At 35.1% G+C, this 21,560-nt stretch overlaps 1 protein-coding gene across 8 annotated transcripts in view; it reads right to left on the bottom strand.

Moving 5' to 3' along the window:
• DIP-lambda (Dpr-interacting protein lambda) overlaps positions 1-21,560 on the bottom strand; it is a 126,163-nt gene that overhangs the window by 92,698 nt on the left and 11,905 nt on the right. For 2 of the 8 annotated variants that reach the window (XM_076531443.1, XM_012279942.2), the window contains exon 1: positions 12,885-13,123. The exons of the other annotated variants lie outside the window; for them this stretch is intronic. The gene's annotated coding sequence lies outside the window, so the exon portion shown is untranslated. Of the gene's footprint in view, positions 1-12,884; positions 13,124-21,560 lie in introns of those variants that run through there. 8 annotated transcript variants of the gene reach the window in all.

Genomic DNA, 21,560 nt, shown 5'->3' with positions numbered 1-21,560 from the left:
GGCACTTGTTTATATTTTGGTGAAATGTGTATTTCATTAGGTGAAATGTGGAGATACTTTATTAGATAAAATGTATAGATTAGTTAAACATATGCACTGTTGTCAACCTATGAGTTGACATCATTGAAGGTTGGTCTAAGGTAAAGAGCACAAGAAAACGCAACTAAAAGAATATCAAAATGAATAACAAAACAGAACTAAACAACGAGTAAAATTTTGATCATATTCATACTCTATCTGTACGTTTATGTGTATTATGTCGAGTGGTATTCCAGAGGAAAATATGAAGGGTTCGCTGAAGAAGACCATTGTTTTAAAAGAGGTCAACGCAATAAAAGGGCTAGGAATCCGTGGTTTAATCGCGCAGCGTCGATTATTCGAATCTAACGGAATCAATCGTGAATGCTCGACATTGCGTTGGTTCGTACGATGTTGTTCGAGATCGAGTAGGCTCCGAGGATCCTACGGATCTTCCACTCGAAGCGAAAAGCACTCGAGCACCGCAGCCATGACGGCGACGTCAAGGGGCCAGAAAATAAATTCCTTATTCTAGAAGAACGGAGCAATGTGAACAACGCTCATGGAATATGTGTACTGCGGTGGATTTTTGTATAACGCGGTTGGTACGTTGATCGCCGTAATGATCATATGTGGCTTGTTGTATAAATTCAATTAAAGTAATTGTTTATGGAAAAAGTAAACGAAAGTTTTGAGCGCTCTCAATGAGGGAGACAATACACGAGCAAAGTGAAAGATAAAATTGAAAGATTAAGTATTCTTAGTCTTACGTCGAATGTGACATGTGACATATGTGATTAATGTTACAAAGTCAGTCAAATTGGTTATTTATAGAAAAATCAAACGAAACGAAATGTTTGAGAGCTCTTACAATTGAACGAATAGGATGGGTTGACATATTTAAAAGATAAAATGGAAAGATTAAGTATTCTTGGTTTTATATCATATGTGACGTATGTGACTGGTGCTGCAAAGCCAGTCAAATTAATTATTTATGGAAAAAAGAAACGAAATGAACATTTGAGGGCTCTTAATATTGAGACAATAGCATATATTAATGGACCAAAAGATGAAAATGGAAGATTCAGTACATTTGGTCTTATGTCATATGTGACATATGTAACTGACATTGCAAATTCTGTTAAATTAATTATTTACTGAAAGAACAAATGAAATAATCATTTGAGGGTTTTTAATATTGAGACTATAATATACATTAACGGATTGAAAGATGAAATTGAAAGATTAATGATCCTTGTTCTTATGTCACATGTGACATATATGACTTGTTCTGAAAATTCAGTTAAGCTACTTTTAGAAAAATAAAAAAAATGAACGTTTGACTAATAAAAATGAAAATGTAGCAATATTGGAATTTGAGAATTTGGATCCTTAGAGATTTGGTTCTTTACAAATTTGGAAATATAAAAATTTGGCAATTTAACATTCGAAGCTAGAGAGATTAAACGACTCGAAGATTCAGAAATTTAATAATGTAAGTACTTTGATGTAAACTGAGATATGACAATTTATAAACATGTAATCTGGACTTATAAACCCTTGCAAATTTTCGAATTCGACAATCAGAAGATCAAAAAACTTGAAACTCTCTCAATTGCCAGGAAAATCAGGAAAGACAAAAAGGTACAGGCTATTTTCGAGCAGTTCAATGAAGTGAGAAAATAGCGATGGTACATGGTCAGACAGTACATAGTCGCAGGCCACCATTTGCCCATGCTTGCCTTAGAAAATAGAATGTCATTTTCTGAAGGTTATCCTATTTCCTCTCCACTCACTTTAGTTTCACTCCAAAAATCGTGAAGGGATAGCAGAAAATGACCTACCTAAGGAGTCACATTAACCACATGTCATATACCACTTACTAAACTTACATAAACTTAACACTTATGACGTATCGAAGTTTATGAAATAAAGAGTCATGTAATCTATTGACAGTGCATAAAGTTGTGATAAATAGTTTATTTAATATTAGGGAGACCGCAAAGTAATTTCGTTTCTGCGCATGTCAATATTTGTCATTTATCAGCTGATTGCGTTCTCTGTCGTGCTAAAGTTTTCAGGTTAAATTGACTCGTTTACTTGTAAATAATTAAATCTGAAATTTTCCTTTGCAATTTTATGTGAAATAGCCAGTCAAATACCAGAGGTACGTATCCATTGTATGTTTGTTGAGTTTCACAAGGGTAGTAACGCAACAGTCGCTACCAAAAACATTTGCGATGTTTATCCAAGCGCATTAAACGCTCGCAAATGCCAAAGGTGGTTTTCCAATTATTCCGATCGCTACGACACTTTCTAAGTGACAAAAAATTTGAAAATTTTGATGATATACAAAATGCCGTCTCCAGTTATTTCGCCCGGAAACCAATTAATTTTTATCGAACCGGCATTGAAAATTTGCACAGTAGATGGCAAAAGGTTGTCGATAACAAGGGTGATTACATTACTGATCAAAACTTGTTAAAAATATATTTACTTGAATTTAATATTGAATTTAATATTGTGAGTGCTTTATAATGAGCTATTTCTGACTACAGAAATTATAGTTGTCCTAAATTTTGAAGTTGAATATTTAAGCAAGGTTTATCACATTTGAGCTATGAGGAAGTGAGACTCGTCAAAGTACGTCAACGGTTTAAATCGAATATATTTCCGTAAGATAATCGAATGACACAATTTCGTAATAAAAATAGCGTGGGGTTCTCCTGATACCATCAAACGTGATTATAATTATATTTGCGTAACTACAACGTCAAATGACAACGGTAACGAGATTCGCGAAGAGTGGTTATCGTAGCTATTTGATACTCTAAAGGAAAAGCAACGCTCGTCCTAGTTTCTCGAGTAACTTGGTATTCTGTTGCAAATCTTGTTCAACTAGTTAAGCAAAAGGGAAACGCTTCGATCTGAAATATATTTTCGATTCAACCGTGTTCCCGACGACCACATTTTTTTCATCATATTTCGTTTATTAACAGCGCCGATCGAATTCCGCTCGATGTTTGCGCGAGTTAATTGGGACAGTGATACGTTCCGAATGGACATTTTCTTTTTTCCGATTAAACGTCCTTTTTTCACGACGGTAGTCGAGAATCGTTAAAAGGAGAAGAGAAGGATTCATCGGTAATACGAGTTCTACATCGAAAAAACCTTCCGTGATTCAGGATCAAGTTTCAAAAGGATTTCTGATTAGATAGGGTTTGCTCCACTCGAAAAGTCGATAAAGTTCCGCTTTTGAATTTTATCGAAGGTTTCATTTTTTTATCGGACTTGTGGAAATCCTTCGATCATTCTTCTCGCGACAGGGTGTCTCGCTTTAATCCCTCCGCGCTATGGTATTCGAAATTATTCATTGTTCGTGAAAACATTTAAATGTTCTTTCAATTTTGTTCTATTTTGTGTCCAGATACGAGTCATTCTAGGTGCATCTCGGTCTACACGCCATTGCCGAGATTTCAAGACATTTTTAAATTTACCCTAAAATGAGTACTTCCAATACTATATTTCAGTATTTGAACATGAGAAGGTTTTAGTTCATTAATTTCAAAGTTCTCTTCATATTTAATACGTCTTCTCACAAAATCTCCCGGTTAATTCAATCAATACTTTGGCTACCAAGCATCTGGTAAAGTTGGCAGGTGGATGTGGTGCGGATTCGATTGGTTCTCCTCACCAGACGCATAAAATACTCGTAGCACTATGAATATTGAGTAGTACATTATAGGGTAGCGCACATAAAGTATTCTGAATAGTACTGGTTTACTTAAACTTTTGTACTGAAACGAGAGGATTTTGCACTATATACTTTGTAGAGGGTTAGAGTGAAAGAAAATTGTTGTGCTTCTTCAAGTTTTACTTCGATCGTATGTAATTAATAGGTATTTCATGCTTTGATGATATGAAATTAATAGATCTGCTTTGATATGTGACTTATTGATACTACATGCTTTGATATGTGATTAACAAGTATTACATGCTTTGATATGTGATTAACAAGTATTACATGCTTTGATATGCGACTAACTGGTACTATATCCTTTGATATGTGACTAACTGATGCTGCATGCTTTCATATGTGACTAACTGGTGCTACATGCTTTAATATGTGACTAAGAACTCTTATATGCTTTGACACGTGACAAAATTCTCAAATATCTACAGTCCAAATCTCCAAATCCATTTCTTTAGATTGTCAAATATATAGGGTCATAACTCCTTAGATTTCTATGTCATCAAACTATATTTCCATATGTAGAAATCTACTCGTGGGTTAGCATCAGTACTTATTCTGGTAAATCCGTACGCCCTGATTGTGAATTTGAAATATACTTATTACGAATGTAAAATATGTACTTACTACATAAGTAAAGTCTGATACCAATGAAGAGCAATATTCTGCATAAATGACAACAGCAATAGACTTGTCAACGATTAACCTAACATTCCAATTAAAAAGGACTATTCAAGTAGTCACTTAAAAATCACATTACAAATTCTGCATAAACAACAACGACAATAAACGTGTAAACAATAAACAAATATCTTGATAATGAAGGAAGAAATTGCGAGTTAGCTGGTCCACATTTAGATTATGTGTTACGAATTATTATTCGTGACGGTATTTTATGTTTCAACCTCGATGCAACAAAGAAGCGAAAGAATTTATCCAAAGAAGAGGTTGGCACATTATGTGCCATCTTGAGCTGCGGCGATGTTCAATTCGTTTTTCATGGACGCGCGTGTCTTCGCTTCCAGTCGACAGCACTGCGTCAAGAACGTACGTCCGCAACGTTCTCGAAGCGAATTCTGGGGTAAAACGAAATACCTAGTGTTAATTCGAGGAGGGACGATTACGACGAAAGGCAAATGGAACGTCGAGCGGAAAAATACCCAGCGTCGTGGATTCTCGGACGCGCCAGACAAAGAAGATAACGAACAGCGTCCCGGATGATTTTCCAGCTGGACAAAGTGCATGAAATTGGAAGATTTGGAAATTGAGGAAGTTGGGTATTCTGAAATCTTGGGAGTTAGGAATCTGGGAAATTTGGAATTTATGAATTTAAAAATTTAAGGATTTAAGAATCTAAGAATTTAAGAATTTAAGAATTTAAGAATTTAAGAATTTAAGAATTTAAGAATTTAAGAATTTAAGAATTTAAGAATTTAAGAATTTAAGAATTTAAGAATTTAAGAATTTAAGAATTTAAGAATTTAAGAATTTAAGAATTTAAGAATTTAAGAATTTAAGAATTTAAGAATTTAAGAATTTAAGAATTTAAGAATTTAAGAATTTCAGGAAATCAGAATTTAGGATTTTTAGAATTTCAGAATTTAACGATTTGAAAATTCGGAAATTTAAATATTTTAGGATGAATGGATGTAAGGATCTAGGGATTAAATTAAGAATATCAAACTACGAAAAATTTGATCACTTTCGTAACTTCAAATACAAATTCGATTCGTTGGATTTAACTTTAATCCATTGGCTTATAACATCGAGTCATGACGCACGTTACAGTTCAAATGTGGTAAACCCAAACTGCATTTGCATCAAGATCGTGTTTTGAGTTCGATACCAATTGTAATTTGTATAATTGAAGATAGCTAAATCCATAATATACCTAACGTTCTTTATTTACCTTAACACCACAATAATAATTAGGTAACTCTGACTGACGCAGCTGCCGGAAAGCTTGTTAGATTCAGTGGTTAACACATATCTAGTTTTCAATCGTATTTGTATAAACAATATATATTGTACAACTACCAAAATAATTCTGTATTTTAGTTTCAAGTTTTGAAGAGTCCTACAAAATTTCAGATTCACGTTTTAAGAATTCAAAATGTCGGTTCAAGACTGAGTTAGTTAAGAAGCAGAGTCATAAAGAATGAGAGAATGGAGTGTAAACGTAGGGGCGGTATTAACCCCTTGTTTTACAGTACCGTATCTTTTGTGAAGCAACTGCCAAAAAATTTGTAGGTTAAGGAGTTAAAGCACGTAGACCACGAGTGTATCAAGTTCTACAATTCGGTTGAAAGTCATTAAAGAATATTAGTCATCAGAGTCAACCAGAAGTCGTCGACGAATATCAGACTTTAAAGAACGAAAAAATTGCACATTTCATCGGTTTCGTAACTTGAAACGTGAATTCGGTTCGTCGGATTAAAACACGTAGACCATGAGTGTATGAAGTTCTACAATTCGGTTGAAAGTCATTAAAGAATATTAGTCATCAGAGTCAACCAGAAGTCGTCGACGAATATCAGACTTTAAAGAACGAAAAAATTGCAGATTTCATCGGTTTCGTAACTTGAAACGTGAATTCGGTTCGTCGGATTAAAACACGGCCGTGGGTGTATCATCAACAGGTTCTACGAGTCAGCCGGAAGTCATTGGCAGTTCTTCAAAGAAGAGTTCAGGATGGAATGGGGCGGTCCACAGGTGCTCGGAACGAGCACGATAGCTTGGAAAAGAGCAGTACGCGTACGTCCCTACCGAATGAATTGGTAAAGGGTGCCACGAACAAAAGAACTCGGCTCTACTACCGCGTGCAACGTCCTTCTGTTCGCTCGGAGAACACCTCCGCAACTACTCTGTTAAGGAATTTCTTCCTACCCTCCTGCTCTTCATCTTTCTCTCTTAGATTATAATACTCGTAGTTTTGCAAACTCAACGAACCGTACAATTTCGTTTTCCATTTCCATTCTTCCTCTTCTCTATCCTTCTCTTCGGTCAACTTTCGCGAGCAACTCTTCCGCCTCGGAACGTTCTCTTCTTTGATACTTAGCACTTTCGGGCTTTCGTGAACGTAAAATACGATTGAGTTGCAACAATGTACAGATTCATTCTTATTTTGGTGACACGAGTGGAGAGACTTTGGGTACTAATAGCATTTTCAGTATTTTTGAATTTTCAGAATACATGGTGTTTTCAAATAATAAATGTATGTTAACAAATAACATATTAGTATGTGACGTTTATGTATAACGTATGAACATATGACGTTAATGAATAACATAATCATATGATGTATATGAGTAACATGTAAACATATGAAGATTTTAAATAACATATGAACATATGATGTATATGAGTAATATGTAAGCATATCAAGATTATGAATTACATATGAATATATGATGTATATGAGTAACATATAAACATATCAAAATTATAAATAACATATGAACATATGATGTATATGAGTAACGTATAAACATATCAAAATTATAAATTACATATGAACATATGATGTATATGAGTAACGTATAAACATATCAAAATTATAAATTACATATGAGCATATGATGTATATGAGTAATATGTAAGCATATCAAGATTATGAATTACATATGAACATATGATGTATATGAGTAACATGTAAACATATCAAAATTATAAATTACATATGAACATATGATGTATATGAGTAACGTATAAACATATCAAAATTATAAATTACATATGAACATATGATGTATATGAGTAACATGTAAGCATACCAAGATTATGAATTACATATGAACATATGATGTATATGAGTAACGTATAAACATATAAAAATTATAAATTACATATGAACATATGATGTATATGAGTAATATATAAATATATAAAAATTATAAATTACATATATGATGCTCATGAATAGTATATAAACACATAGTGTTTGATAAATAAAATATGAACATGTATGTTTGTAAGTGAAATGCAATCACGTGTCACTCATGAATAACATATGAACGTATGATGTTTATAGATAACATATGAACATATGATGCTCGTGAGTGACATATCATCACGTAGTGTTTGATAAATAAAATATGAACATGTGACGTTTATAACTAAAATATAATCATGTAGTATTTATGAATAACATATAAACATAAGATATTTGCAGATGACATATGAACATATGATGCATATAAATAAAGTATACTATTCATAAATACACACGATTAACACACATTCACATGTCTATAAATGTCATATAATATTAATAATATAACATGAATGTAGAATAACATATTACAAATTTATAATATTAATAAATGACACATGAACGTATGTAGTTTATAAATGACACATAATCTTCTCAAATAACATAAATATTACAAATTCATATGAGCTTGACCAACAACTTTATTATAACACTAAATTACCAGAAGTGTTTTCTTTGCAAGTTTTTCACTTCATTTTCAAAAATTTGTTAAGTACGAAATCCACGTTATTTTTCATCAAGATAAATATATTTATTTTTCAACTTAATTTTTTCAGGATATCCTTGATATTATGAAAGAAAATATGGTAATGAATATTCAGCATTTGCAAAATCTCCAGTTTCCAAGCGATTTCAACCGACAGCGATAAAAAATTACGCGGAAGAGTCTTTTCTCCAAGGTCATAAAAATTTTAGTGTCGCACGATCTCACGTTCACGTTAATCGTGAAACGCTAAAGTGTCGTCGAACGAATAGTAAATTATTTTGACGACGAATCGTTCGATTGCTTAAACTTTCAACGTTCCACGGATATTGTATCGGGAAATATTCATGATGGATTCGTTGCAGCTATTTAGGTCGAACGTTACATTTATTATCATTATTTAACTAAAGAAATAAAACATGTTACACTGAATTAACGTTTTAAACCGTAGCAAATTTTTCCTCCGTTATCTGCATTTACGGTGTCATTGATTTATAAAGTCTTTCGAAATCGTAATGGATTATTGATACTTTGTCATGTTTGATGGTTGATGCATGATTGATCGTCACATTAGTTAAAACACTTCAGCATCCAGGTTCAAATTTGATTGATAATCAACATTAGTTAGTGTGAAGATTGATCAAGGATCATAGAGTGATTTTTGCATTAGAATATAACATTTGTCATGTATGACAGCTGAGATATAATTGATCGTCACATGAGTTGAAACAAACTTTTCATATTAAAACATTAAGATCAAGGACCACAAATTGTCTTTTGGATTAGAATGGATTATTATATCGTTTGCCATGTATGACTTAACAATATGGGGTTGAGGTATGATTGGTTAGGAAATTTATGGAAACACGTTTCACCTAAGCAAACTGCAGTTGACAATTATAACACTCTTTTTGGGCTAAAATTCTCAAAATGTTTGTGATGAAATGAAACGTGTTTTGTTGTGTAGGCACAGACTGAATTAACAAACCTAAGCAAAGTGTAGTGAACTATTATAGCACTCTTTTTTGATCGTGAATATTTGAATGTTTTTGATGGAATCAAGTGAAATGTGTATGCATGGATCTAAATAAATTGTAGTGACCTGCCATAATTCTCTTTTTTGATTATAAATATTTGAACGTTTTTGGTGAAGTCAAATGGAATATGTATACACATTCCTGTGCATACACATGTCAATTGCCGTAGTACTCTTTTTGGATTCAGATTATTAAATTCCTTGTGATGAAATTAAATGAAGTATTTTTCTGACAGGTTAACATTAGCAAACATAAAAGACCTGTGATCAACAATCATGAAGCGTATTTTTGGATTTGAACTTAAACGTTCGTGACATGTGGTGGTTAAAGTATGATTGATCAGGAAACCTAGCTAACATAGACCAGGTTAATTCATCATTAACAAACGTAAACCCTTGTTAACACCTATAAAACTCTGATTCAGATAAAGTTTTGAAGACATTCAGAAAATCTATCGAAGTATGTTTTACGTATTTTATCACATATGTATGAAATATGATCACACATGTACGAAATATAATCACACATGCATGAAACATGATCACATAGTCTGAAGTATGAAGATTGTCAACAGCAACAAATCTAATAAAACCCTGCTACACTAAAACTCTTTCCAGATCAGAATAAGTGTTCGAATTGTTCACGATCAAAGGTAAGATATAATTGGTCAAAAAATTTAATGGATATTCCCAGCGATTTATGAAGAGTGACACACAAATCTAGTCGATGCACGAAGGAATCTGATGAAACCATGATTGACTACGATAAAACTTTTTCTGGATCGGAACGAGTGATCGAATTGTTCGCCATCAAGGGTAGTTAAGATATGATTGGTCACATAATTCATCGAAGCACGTTTCACGCGTTCTGTCATGTACACTATATCTGACTGACGATGAAGAAATTCTTGTGTGAATTAACATAAGTCTCATGCTTTGTGATCTATAGCGGGTTAAGGTATAATTAGGTAATTTATTGAAGCAGCTTTTAGAAGTATTTTCAGGTTCGACAGAAGTTGATAGACATCGATCAATCTAAAGAAATTGTAATTAACAAGAAATCTATAAACCTGTCTGTGAATCAGAACGAGATATTTAAAGCTTTGTGGCTTATAATGGGTGAGGGAACCATTAGATAATTTATCGAAGCACGTTTCATGAGTGTCTTCCGGTATGACAGAAGAATGATTAACACTAAATCTACCTGCATATAATACATACTTAGTCTGAAATTGAAAATGAGGTTGAAAAATAGATAAACAAACGATGAAACATAAATTAGTACACATAATTATTCTTTATCTTGATGAAAATCAGTACTGATTTCAAGGAGTACTTAACAAAATATGTATCTTATAATAAGAAACATGTGGAGAAAGATTGGGTTGCTAGTTTTAGTGTTAATGACTGACATCGATGAATCTAAAGAAATTATAGTTAACAAGAAATCGCCAAAATACCTCTTTATCAATTAACACGAGTCATCTGAAGCTTTATGATCTACGATGGGTTAAAGTATGATTAGATAATTCATAGTTAGATAATTCACTGAAGCATGTTTCACGAGTGTCTTTAAGTATAGCAGAAGAATTTTATTAATGACTGACATCGATGAATCTAAAGAAATTATAGTTAACAAGAAATCGCCAAAAATCTCTTTATCAATTAACACGAGTCATCTGAAGCTTTATGATCTACGATGGGTTAAAGTATGATTAGATAACTCATAGTTAGATAATTCACTGAAGCATGTTTCACGAGTGTCTGTAAGTATGTCAGACGAATTTGACTAATGACTGGCATGGATAAGCCTACAGAAACTATAATTAACAAGAAATAAACAAACCACTTTGTGAATCAAAACGAGTCATCTACAACTTTGTGATCTATGATGGATGAAGGTATAATTAAAGAATTGAAGCACATTTTACAAGTGTATGAAGTACCCTTAGGTATGGTAAATCTAACAGTCAGTATGAACAAAGAAACCTTAATGAACAATCACAGAACAGTTTCTACATTAGAAGGCAACTGTTTGAAATATATGACACTTAAAGTACAATTAGTCAGAATCATCGAAGTTTTAACATATGTGACGCATAAATCTGACGAGTCAACATCAACAAACCCAAAGTTAGGTGACCATATACCAATCATCTACGAAACTGTGGATTATCGAAACTCATGGTTAAACCGGTAAACTTATGGTAAATTATGATACTCATGGATTATGTATATGGGTAATAAATTAATAGTGGACTATAATAGTCATGCAGTATAGGTTATTGAAACTGAGAAACTAGTAAATTTATAGTAAAATATGATAATCCTAAACGAGTTGTGGAAACTGATAATTAAGTTAATAAACTCACAGTGAAGTACGATAGTTATGAACCAGAATGCGTTATGAAACTGATAGTTAAACCAGTAAACCGACAGCAAAATATGATAGTTGTGAATTATAGTTGATTATCAACTTAGATAGTTAAAATAGTAGATTAGACTATGATAGTCATTTGGTAATGAAAATTTATAACTAAGATAATACATTCAAATGAAGTAGGACAGAAGTCAAAGCTGATAATCGAAACTGAGTTATTGGAACTGACAGTTGAATTAATAAATTCAAAGTAAAGTATGATAGTTATGAATTAGAATAGATGATCAAAGCTGATAGTTGAACTAGTAAATTCAAAGTAAAATATAATAGTCATAAATCATAGTAGATAATCAAAACTGATAGTTGAACTAGTAAACTCAATATAAAGTATGATAGCTATGAATCATAACAGATGATCAAAACTAATAGTTGAATTAGTAAACTCAAAATAAAGTATGATAATTATGAATCAGAACAGATGATCAAAGGTGATAGTTGAACTTGTAAACTCTTACAGACCATGATAGTCATAAACTACAAGTTTAAGAAAACTGATAATCCAGCTAATGAACTTAAAGAAAATATGAATCAGAAGTGATATTCGATCGTTAAAGAAATAAACTCAAAGGACTCTGATAATTACAGACCATAACCATTCATGAAAAGTAATTAAGCTAATAAACTGAAGGTAAAATATAATACTTATGAATCGAAACTGATAATTGAAACTGACAGCTAACCCAGTAAACCCATACTAAACCATAATAATCTTGAACCAAAACCGTTTATGGAAGTTGATAATTAAGCTAATAAACTGAGAGTACAGTTTCAAATCAGAGATTGTCGAAACTAATAGTTAACCCAGTAAATTCATAGCAAGCTACAATAGTGGATCAGTATTATATGCTAGTAAACTGTTAAATAGAATACTCTAATTCGGAAAATTGATGCACACTCTAAACCGTAATCGAGTACGCACAAACGTGGCCGACGGTCAAGATCGGCGTGGCGAAAAGTGTGTTCGTGGTCACTTGGAGGCAAAGGAGAACTCATCAACAGGTTTCCGGAGAATTTGTCCGGAATCTAAGACGGTAGGTCCGAACGTTTCGGCGGGCGTTAGAAGTCGTTCCATCCAGGTATTCGGTATAAAGTAATAAATCGTAGGTCGTAAAATGGACATTCGTCGTGGAAGGTGGTGGTGGTGGTCGGTAGGTAACCACTTACCCGATTAAGAGCGGTTCCTTTTCCACGAAGGCGTTCGACGAGTCGACGAGTCGACGCCGAGAAAAACGACGAGAAGAAGAAAAACGAGGAAAATGTTTGGCCGCGGCCTTAAAAGCATAGCACTGTTCGCAGGTCCTTGCTCGTCTGCACGGCTACGGGCGCACGAGAGCACGGGAGCAGATTGGCACGCGCGCGGTTTCACTCGTGGGGTGTCGCGGTGCGACTGTAGCACAATCGCTGGCCTCTCACGTTCTCTCGGTCTCCATCCCTCCACACTTTACCCTTCCGCCGCTTTGCCGCCCTCTCTCTACCCTCTATTCTCTGCCCCTTTTGCTCTCACCCTTTCGCCGTCCTTCTCGGTCCTCCTCCTGTGCTCCTTGTTCGCCCGACGGGTTCTCCTCTGCTCCGACTGTCTCCCTTGCTCCCCGATTCATGCCCCGCGTACCACCCCTGTTATCCGAGACGAGCACCCCCCTTCACCCTCAACGTTTCTCTGTCTCGCGCTCATCACTTTTCTATTTCTGTTTCCGTCTGTAAACCGTCGAGAGTATCCCCCACCCGACTCGAAAGCTGCAAGCCACTCCTGCTGCACCGGCGGCGTGCCTTTTCGAAAAGCTCCGCTCGCGACTCTTACGACGGCTGAGGTAACCGGTTGACGGGCTTGGCTGACCGACTAATTCGCGCGGATCGCACGCTCGCGAGAGCCGCGCAGAATCCTCTAATTGGCCCGCGCACGCTTTCGCGATATCAAATTCCGTGCGCATCGCGCATAGAAACGACTTTAACCGTGGACAAGTGTATATGCGTCCTCGGGATTTATGCGCGGCGATGGCTCGTTTAGAGGGAACCCGAGTTTCGACTTGATACTTGGACGAGTTTCGAACATTATGCGTGCTGCCAACGGCGAGAAGCGCGGAAAGATCAACGTGCCGCGTAATATCTCTTTGTCTTTAGAACCGTTTATAGCGGTTTAGAATTTGCTCTAAATTAATATTATACCTTTTTTCTCTTCCAACAGGAGTTATTAAAATTGTGTATGTGTATGTGTTATAGTCTTCAAGATTTTTTGTTTCTACGTTGCCTGACTTGTAGTTGGCATATAAATTTGTCATCATTTGTATCATTTTCTGTCATTTTCATTACGCATCGTTTTAATGCTTAAAATTTGCTTGTTAATGGAGATAACGAGAAGAAACCAATAATTTGTGGAGTTGTGATCGTTATCGTTCTTGGTAATTTTGGGAGGTCTGACGAGTTGTTGTGTCGATCAAAATGACTGGTTACAGGTCTTACATACATTATACGATTTTGTTCTGTTTTTATCGAATGATTGCCTTGAGATAAATAGTGCATGTAATGTCTCCATGTTTATATATTTTTCAATTTGAGAGTGTGCATTTAACGCTAATTCTAGTGTGACGACAGGGACAGAGGTGATTGAAGCAGAGTGCAGTAATATTTTATGTACTGCATTTTCTATTTAATAATACTTGATAAAGTGCATTTTTTATGTACTGATTTTATATAATGCATATTGCACAACATATTATATAATATATCAGATATTTTATACAGTGAACACTAAGTTTATAAATTTCAATAAAAGTCCTATGAACAGTTCCAGATACGTTCTGTTCCAGTATTGCGTTTTCTATCTAATATCTGATAAAGTGCATATTTTATAGTGTTATACATCATACAGTATCAAATATTGTATGCAATTACTAGCAGTTTATGAATTTTAATAAAAGTTAAATAAACAGTAACTGTTTCAGGATTTTCTGCCTAATGTTGGATAAAGTGCATGTAATAAGTACTGATATTTTTTTTACAGAGTGTCTCACAACTGTAGGTCCCTGAAATGGGGGGTAGCTAACGTGATTCTGACCAAGATTTCCCTTTGCAAAAATGGGGTGTGAAGCTCCGTTTTTGAATTATTAAAGAAAAACACGGGCCAATCAGAGCGCGAGGATTATGCATGCGCAGACGCGAGAACGACAGCTTTGGATAACGCGTAGTTATCTAACGCATGGTAATCCAACGCGTAGTAATGTAACGCGTGGTAATCCTACGCGTAGTAATCCAACGCGTATTAAAACAACGCCTAGTAATACAACGTGTGGATATCCAACGCGTAGTAATCTAGCGCGTGCATATTCAACGCGTAGTAATCCAACGCACAGTAATGCAACGCGTGGTAATTCTAAGCGTAGAAATCTAATGCGTGGTAATCTAACGCGTAGTAATCCAGCGCGTGGATATTCAACGCGTGTTAATCCAACGTGTAGTAATGCAACCCGTGGTAATTCTAAGCGTAAAAATCTAACGCGTGATAATTTAACGCGTAGTAATCTATTGTGTGGATATCTAACGCGTAGTAATTCACCGCGTGTTAGTCCAACACGTAGTAATGCAACGCGTGGTAATTCCAAGCGTAGGAATCTAACGCGTAGTAATTCACCGCGTGGATATTCAACGCGTGTTAGTCCAACGCATAGTAATGCAACGCGTGGTAATTCCAAGCGTAGGAATCTAACGCGTAGTAATCTATTGTGTGGATATCTAACGCGTAGTAATCCAGCGCGTGGATATTCAACGCGTGTTAGTCCAACGCGTAGTAATTCTAAGCGTAGGAATTCCAAGTGTAGGAATCTGACGCGTGGCAATCTAACGCGTAGTAATCTATTGTGTGGATATCTAACGCGTAGTAATCCACCGCGTGTTAGTCCAACGCGTAGTAATGCAACGCGTGGTAATTCCAAGCGTAGGAATCTAACGCGTAGTAATCCACCGCGTGGATATTCAACGCGTGTTAGTCCAACGCATAGTAATGCAACGCGTGGTAATTCCAAGCGTAGGAATCTAACGCGTAGTAATCTATTGTGTGGATATCTAACGCGTAGTAATCCAGCGCGTGGATATTCAACGCGTGTTAGTCCAACGCGTAGTAATGCAACGCGTGGTAATTCCAAGTGTAGGAATCTGACGCGAGGCAATCTAACGCGTAGTTAACCAACGCGTAGTAATCCAACGCGTAATAATCCAACGCGTACTAATCCTCGCGCTCGAATTGGTTCAACGAAGCCTCAAACTCCATTTCTGCAAAGGGAAATCTTATTCAGAATCACATCAGCTACCCCTCATTTCAGGAACCTGCTAGTTGTGAGACACCCTGTAATCATGCAACATACACTATATGAAATATTGTATGCAGTGTACATCACTAGTATATGAATTTTAATAAAAGTCAAATAAAAAATTCTAACTACCCCGTTCTGTAGTATTGCGTTTTCTATCCAATATCTGACAAAGTGCATATTTCAAATTGTGGTATATTTTACATTTTATTTTACATTATACAACATACACTATATGAAATATTTTACGTATTGTGTATTACTAGCATATGAATTTTAATAAAAGTTAAATAAACATTACCCATTCTGCTCTTTAAAAAATATCTCCTCCGAACTTCTTTAGCGAAAGCACACTTCTAACGTTGGTGGCCACACATAAATTTTTTTCTGTTTTAACCCGTCAGCCGACTGGATGCACGGTAAACAAGCCGTTTAATACTGCAAAGTAGAAATTTAACCGGTACACGTACGTAGCAAAACGTATCGGACCGTTGCGTATCGCGTTTGACCAGGTGAACCGTGAAATGCTACCTTCCGTTGTAATTACTTTTCCATTATTTCGATTCTCGTCCCTGTACGCTATTTTTACTTTTTACCTACGTGAACGTTCGCCGATTTTTGTCGCAATTTTTCAACGCGCCGAAACGATACTCTTCATTTTTAATCGACACAATTATACACAAAATTTCGCTAACACAGGGACGATTAAAATCCTGTCGAACAACGAATGCTTACTGTTTTTACATTTCTGATTTTTTTGTCCTTTTTTTGGTAATTTCACGTGTTAAATTATTTTTCGCTGTATCTATTCTTTCCGGAATATTTTCTCGTTGTTTGCACAAAATTACATGATATATAATTTGATGAAGTTTGGAATTCATTGGTGTACAAATATACACTCGCTGTACGCATTTATGTCTACAGTATTAAGATAGATCATACGTTTTATTATGTTACTATTATATTTTCATTTCGTTTTAAAATTTAGGAAACTTGACAATTTCGAACTTTGAACGTGCCCAGATTTGAAAATTTTATAATTTGCGGGTTTAGAAAGAAGACTTGAAAGTAAGGGGATTTATGGATTTAGAAATTAAATAATTTAACGGTATAAGGATTTGTGGTTTTAGAAATTAAATAATTTGATGATATGGAAATTTGTGGATTCAGAAGTTAAATAATTTAATAGTATGGTAATATGTGAATTTGGAAATTTGAGAATATGGAAATTCAGATATCTATCGATCCAAGAATCCAGTAATTCAAAATCAGTGAATTTGACAATAAATGAAATTTGAACAAACGCAGTGAATATGAAAATTAAAGAAATTTGAAGAAAATCGATGAATTTAAAAATTGAAGAAATGTGAAGAAAATCGACTTCAAAAATTGCGATATAAAAATTGCACAGCTCGAAACTGTGTAACATCGAACATATAATTGAAAGTTGAAAAATATGAGAAAGCGGTATCGGAAACTTGAAAAATTCTCTCGTGATCGAAAGGGGGTAACTCGTTACGCGGCCATCTTCGAAAACAGGAACCTAAACGTTCCCGCGTAAATCTTACGAACTCGTAACTAAAGTATGTTTTATGAGACGATTTTATCCGCGGAACGTTTACCGTGAAAGCGCACGTACGAATGGCAAGTTTGTACGAACAGCGTTATCGTACGCGTGTATCCGATTGGGAATTCATGGCGATGCAAACAGTTTATTACTTCGTTCTCCGTCGTCGAATGAACGCATTTACGTTCAACAATTTTTATCGATTTTTAACGAACTGTCGCGTCGTGTCGCGTCGGTTCGGCTGTAATTTTGTTTTACATATGAAACAGGGTATTTTACGTGGTTCCTGCGAATAACTGCGAACTAGACTAAATTTATAACCATGAAATTTTACACCGCCAGTTTCCAGCCGAATACCAATGTTTTCGATGCGATTCACTAGTACGTTTGTTCGGCTGATCAAAAGACGTATACAAAACTAAACTTCGATCGTTTATTCCGCGTTCATTCACTTTACTAGAAAATAACAAATGTACATCGTAAAAGATAGATAAACACCGGTTCTCAAATCGTACACAAATGTGAGTCCATGCGTGTTCTTCTGCTATGTACATTGAAACAGTTTTATTCGCCATGATTTTATTTTTTAAATAATAAATACAGAGGGCAACTTAAATTGGTAAGCAAATTTACGGGCAATGTTTAATACACATTATTAATTCTATGAATTCTTTATGCACATGTATGTGAAATTTATTCATTATATGTGTACGAATTTTACTCACATATGAATTTTATTCAAACATGCATATGAATTTTACTCACATATGAATTTTATTCACACATGCATATGAATTTTGTTCATTATATGTGTATGAATGTTGTAACACATGTATATGAAGTTTTCTCACATATGTATATGAATTTTTGTTCATACATGCACATGAAATTTGTTCATTACATGTATATGAATGTTGTAACACATGTACATGAATTTTACTAACATATGTATATGAATTTTATCCACATATGTAATGAATTTTATTTACACATACGAATGAATTTGTACTCACATGTATATGTATCTCGTTCTTTACTACATGCATTTTATACACATATGTATACGAACTTCATTAGCACATGTATATGAATTTTGTACACGCATGTAATGAATTTTATTTACACATACGATGAACTTTATACACATATATCATGTTTGAAATATAAAATACAAAAAATAAAATAGAAGATATAAAAAATGGTAGTTTTAAAGAAGAAGCCAGAGAGTTAATTAGGAAATAATATTCCCAAGAATAACGCATTAATACGAATAAAAATTGCGGCTGGATCTTTGGGAGAAATTTCCAGTTGACAGAGCGGTATTTCATCCGCTTATAACCATCGCTACTTTGCTTCTGGAAGGAATTTTCGAATCTTTTGTTTTGGCAGGTTTCTGAACGGGAGAGCGAGAAGAGTCGAAACGTGACCCTGCTCTTCGTCTCCTTTCCCCAAACATTTCCTCCGCGTTCCTCTCTTTCCCCTACACGTTTTCACTCTTGCTTTTTCCCTTTTTGCGACGTCACTTCAACATTCTTTTTCAAGGGACGCAGCGTCGGTTCGATATTAGGAAATACCTTTTACCAATTCCCCGTTACATAAGGTGAGCGTGTTTCTACAAAAATCATGGGGTTTCATAGCGCACTACCCTGAATTGGTTTTAGATTAAGAATTTTTATACGCTCAGGTAAGAGGGTCGAACGAGCGATGGTATTTCAAGCTTTCCGATTATTTGCTTCCGCCAGACGTCTACGGTCGGTTTTATTTTCCCGTCGCAAAATAATTTTTACACGGAAACCCTGGTCTCCCGCGCCTTTCGGTAACAAGAAAATATTTACTCGGTATAACATAACGAAACGTACGATTTCGGTTATTTTTACTGTTCGATTGTTCGCCGAGGTGATTCGCCACGGTTTATGATTTAGAACGGCGATGGGCGACTGCGCCCACGAGGGCTGCCGAACGGGCGTGCAGCTGACGCGGCCATGGATGCGTACTCCCATTTACCAATTTCAAAATTTCAAGATCTACGGATTTGGAAATCTACGGTTTCAACTATTTATCTCTCTATATTTGCAAATTGTGATCATTCATTAATTCTCTAATTTCGATGAGCTTAAAATATCGCACTTTATTATGATAGCACTTCTCTGACATCAAAGTATAATAATTCAACTATCATACAGAACTATGATAATAGTTTTATTCCATCGGAGTATGATAAGTCAACTCTCATACATGATTATGATAGGAGGTTATGATATTATGATTATGATATTCTTTGACATCAAAGCATGATACTTCGACTATCATACACAACTATGACAATAGTTTTATGCTATCGGAGTATGATTGTTCGAATGCTGCACTGTTTATGATAGTTTCATCATATCAGACTATAATATTTCTATTATCACACTTTATTATAGAAATTTTATGAAATCAGGATATGATTCTGTGAATTATTATACCCAGTTATAATAGCAGTTTCATAACATCAAATTGTAGTAATTCGACTATCATATCTCATTATAGTAGTAGTTGTATAATATCAGTGTATAATAAGTTAACTATCATATCTAATTATAGTAGCAGCCTTATGACATCAGCGTATGATAAGTCAACGATCATATCTTATTATAGTAGCAGTTTTATGATTTCAGCGTATAATAAATCAAACATGCTTGATTATTGTAGCAGTTGTATGACGTCAGCGTATGACAATTCGACTATCACACCTTATTATGGCAGCAATTGTATGACATCATCGTATGATAAGTCAACTATAATATCTGTATATTATATTTTGTAATATTTTAGATTGTAATAGCAGTTTTATGATATCAGAGTATGATGGTTGGAAAACGATATCTGTGATAGTGGTTGTATACCATCACAGTATGATAGGTCGATTATAATAGCTGATAGGAAAAGGGAAGGAAAAGAAAGAATCGGATCGCGAAGGTGTTTATATTAAAATCAGTGTTGGTTCTCGGGAAAAAGGTAAATGGAGAAGCGTGGGGAAAAAGGAGAGAAGAATGGCGCGGTGCAGTGGTGTGCGGAAGAGTTTCGTAATGCTACACGGGTACGTGGCTCCATATAAAATAAAGGATGGTTCCGGTTCGCCTGGGGCAAGCTCTTGCTCGTCTATCGGCCGGCAATATCAGCGAGAATTGAAATAGTCGTGATATTTCTTTGAGAGGCGAGAACGAACGAAGCAGCCGTGACCGAGCCGGCGAAGGCGGTGGCGCGCGACTCGCCGGAATAAGAAATAAAAAGATAGAAATAGATTTTTGCGGGATACAGGGAACGCCGCAGGAAAAATGGAAGCGTTAGCTCGGTCGTCCTTTACAATCAGATTTCTTAGCGGGCCGCTCCATCAGCGAGGCGGACCGACGCGATACGCCGACTCTCTTTTGTCGCTATCGGCCCGATACCGCCATGCTATTGCTGCTATTGCCCGACAATCACCGAATCGAACAAAGCGAACAGAAAACCGACCAACGAACGAACGAATACCCAATCGAATTCCACCCTCGCACGGATATTAAGACAAAACTATCCTTCGTTTCTGACCGATTTGGAAAATCGGCCATCGAACGGCCTTCTACGGTCTACTATATTCTACTTTAGAAATGTCCAGACATTTATCGGCCGTTTGTTAAAATTTATTCCTATAAATATTATTCACATATTGTCATGAGACACTATTATATTTTGCTATCGTAACAAATGATACTTGTACCATCACATTCCAATATCATATTTCACTGTCATAGTGTACTATCTTAAAGCAAATACTATTATTATCAAGTATTAGATTCAAAGTATGATCATGTATGATCATATGATATATGATATACGATACGATCTTATGATCAAGTACCTAACCAATTATCATACGGTGACATCATAAAACTTACAATCAGATTTCAGTTCATTATATGTTATGACTTCGTATCAGCATCATATTCT

The sequence above is a fragment of the Megachile rotundata genome, chromosome 4 (assembly GCF_050947335.1).
Source record: "Megachile rotundata isolate GNS110a chromosome 4, iyMegRotu1, whole genome shotgun sequence".
NCBI classification, from domain to species: domain Eukaryota; kingdom Metazoa; phylum Arthropoda; class Insecta; order Hymenoptera; family Megachilidae; genus Megachile; species Megachile rotundata.
Note: the sequence above shows the minus strand (reverse complement) of the source record. Positions and strands in the feature narration are given on the sequence as shown.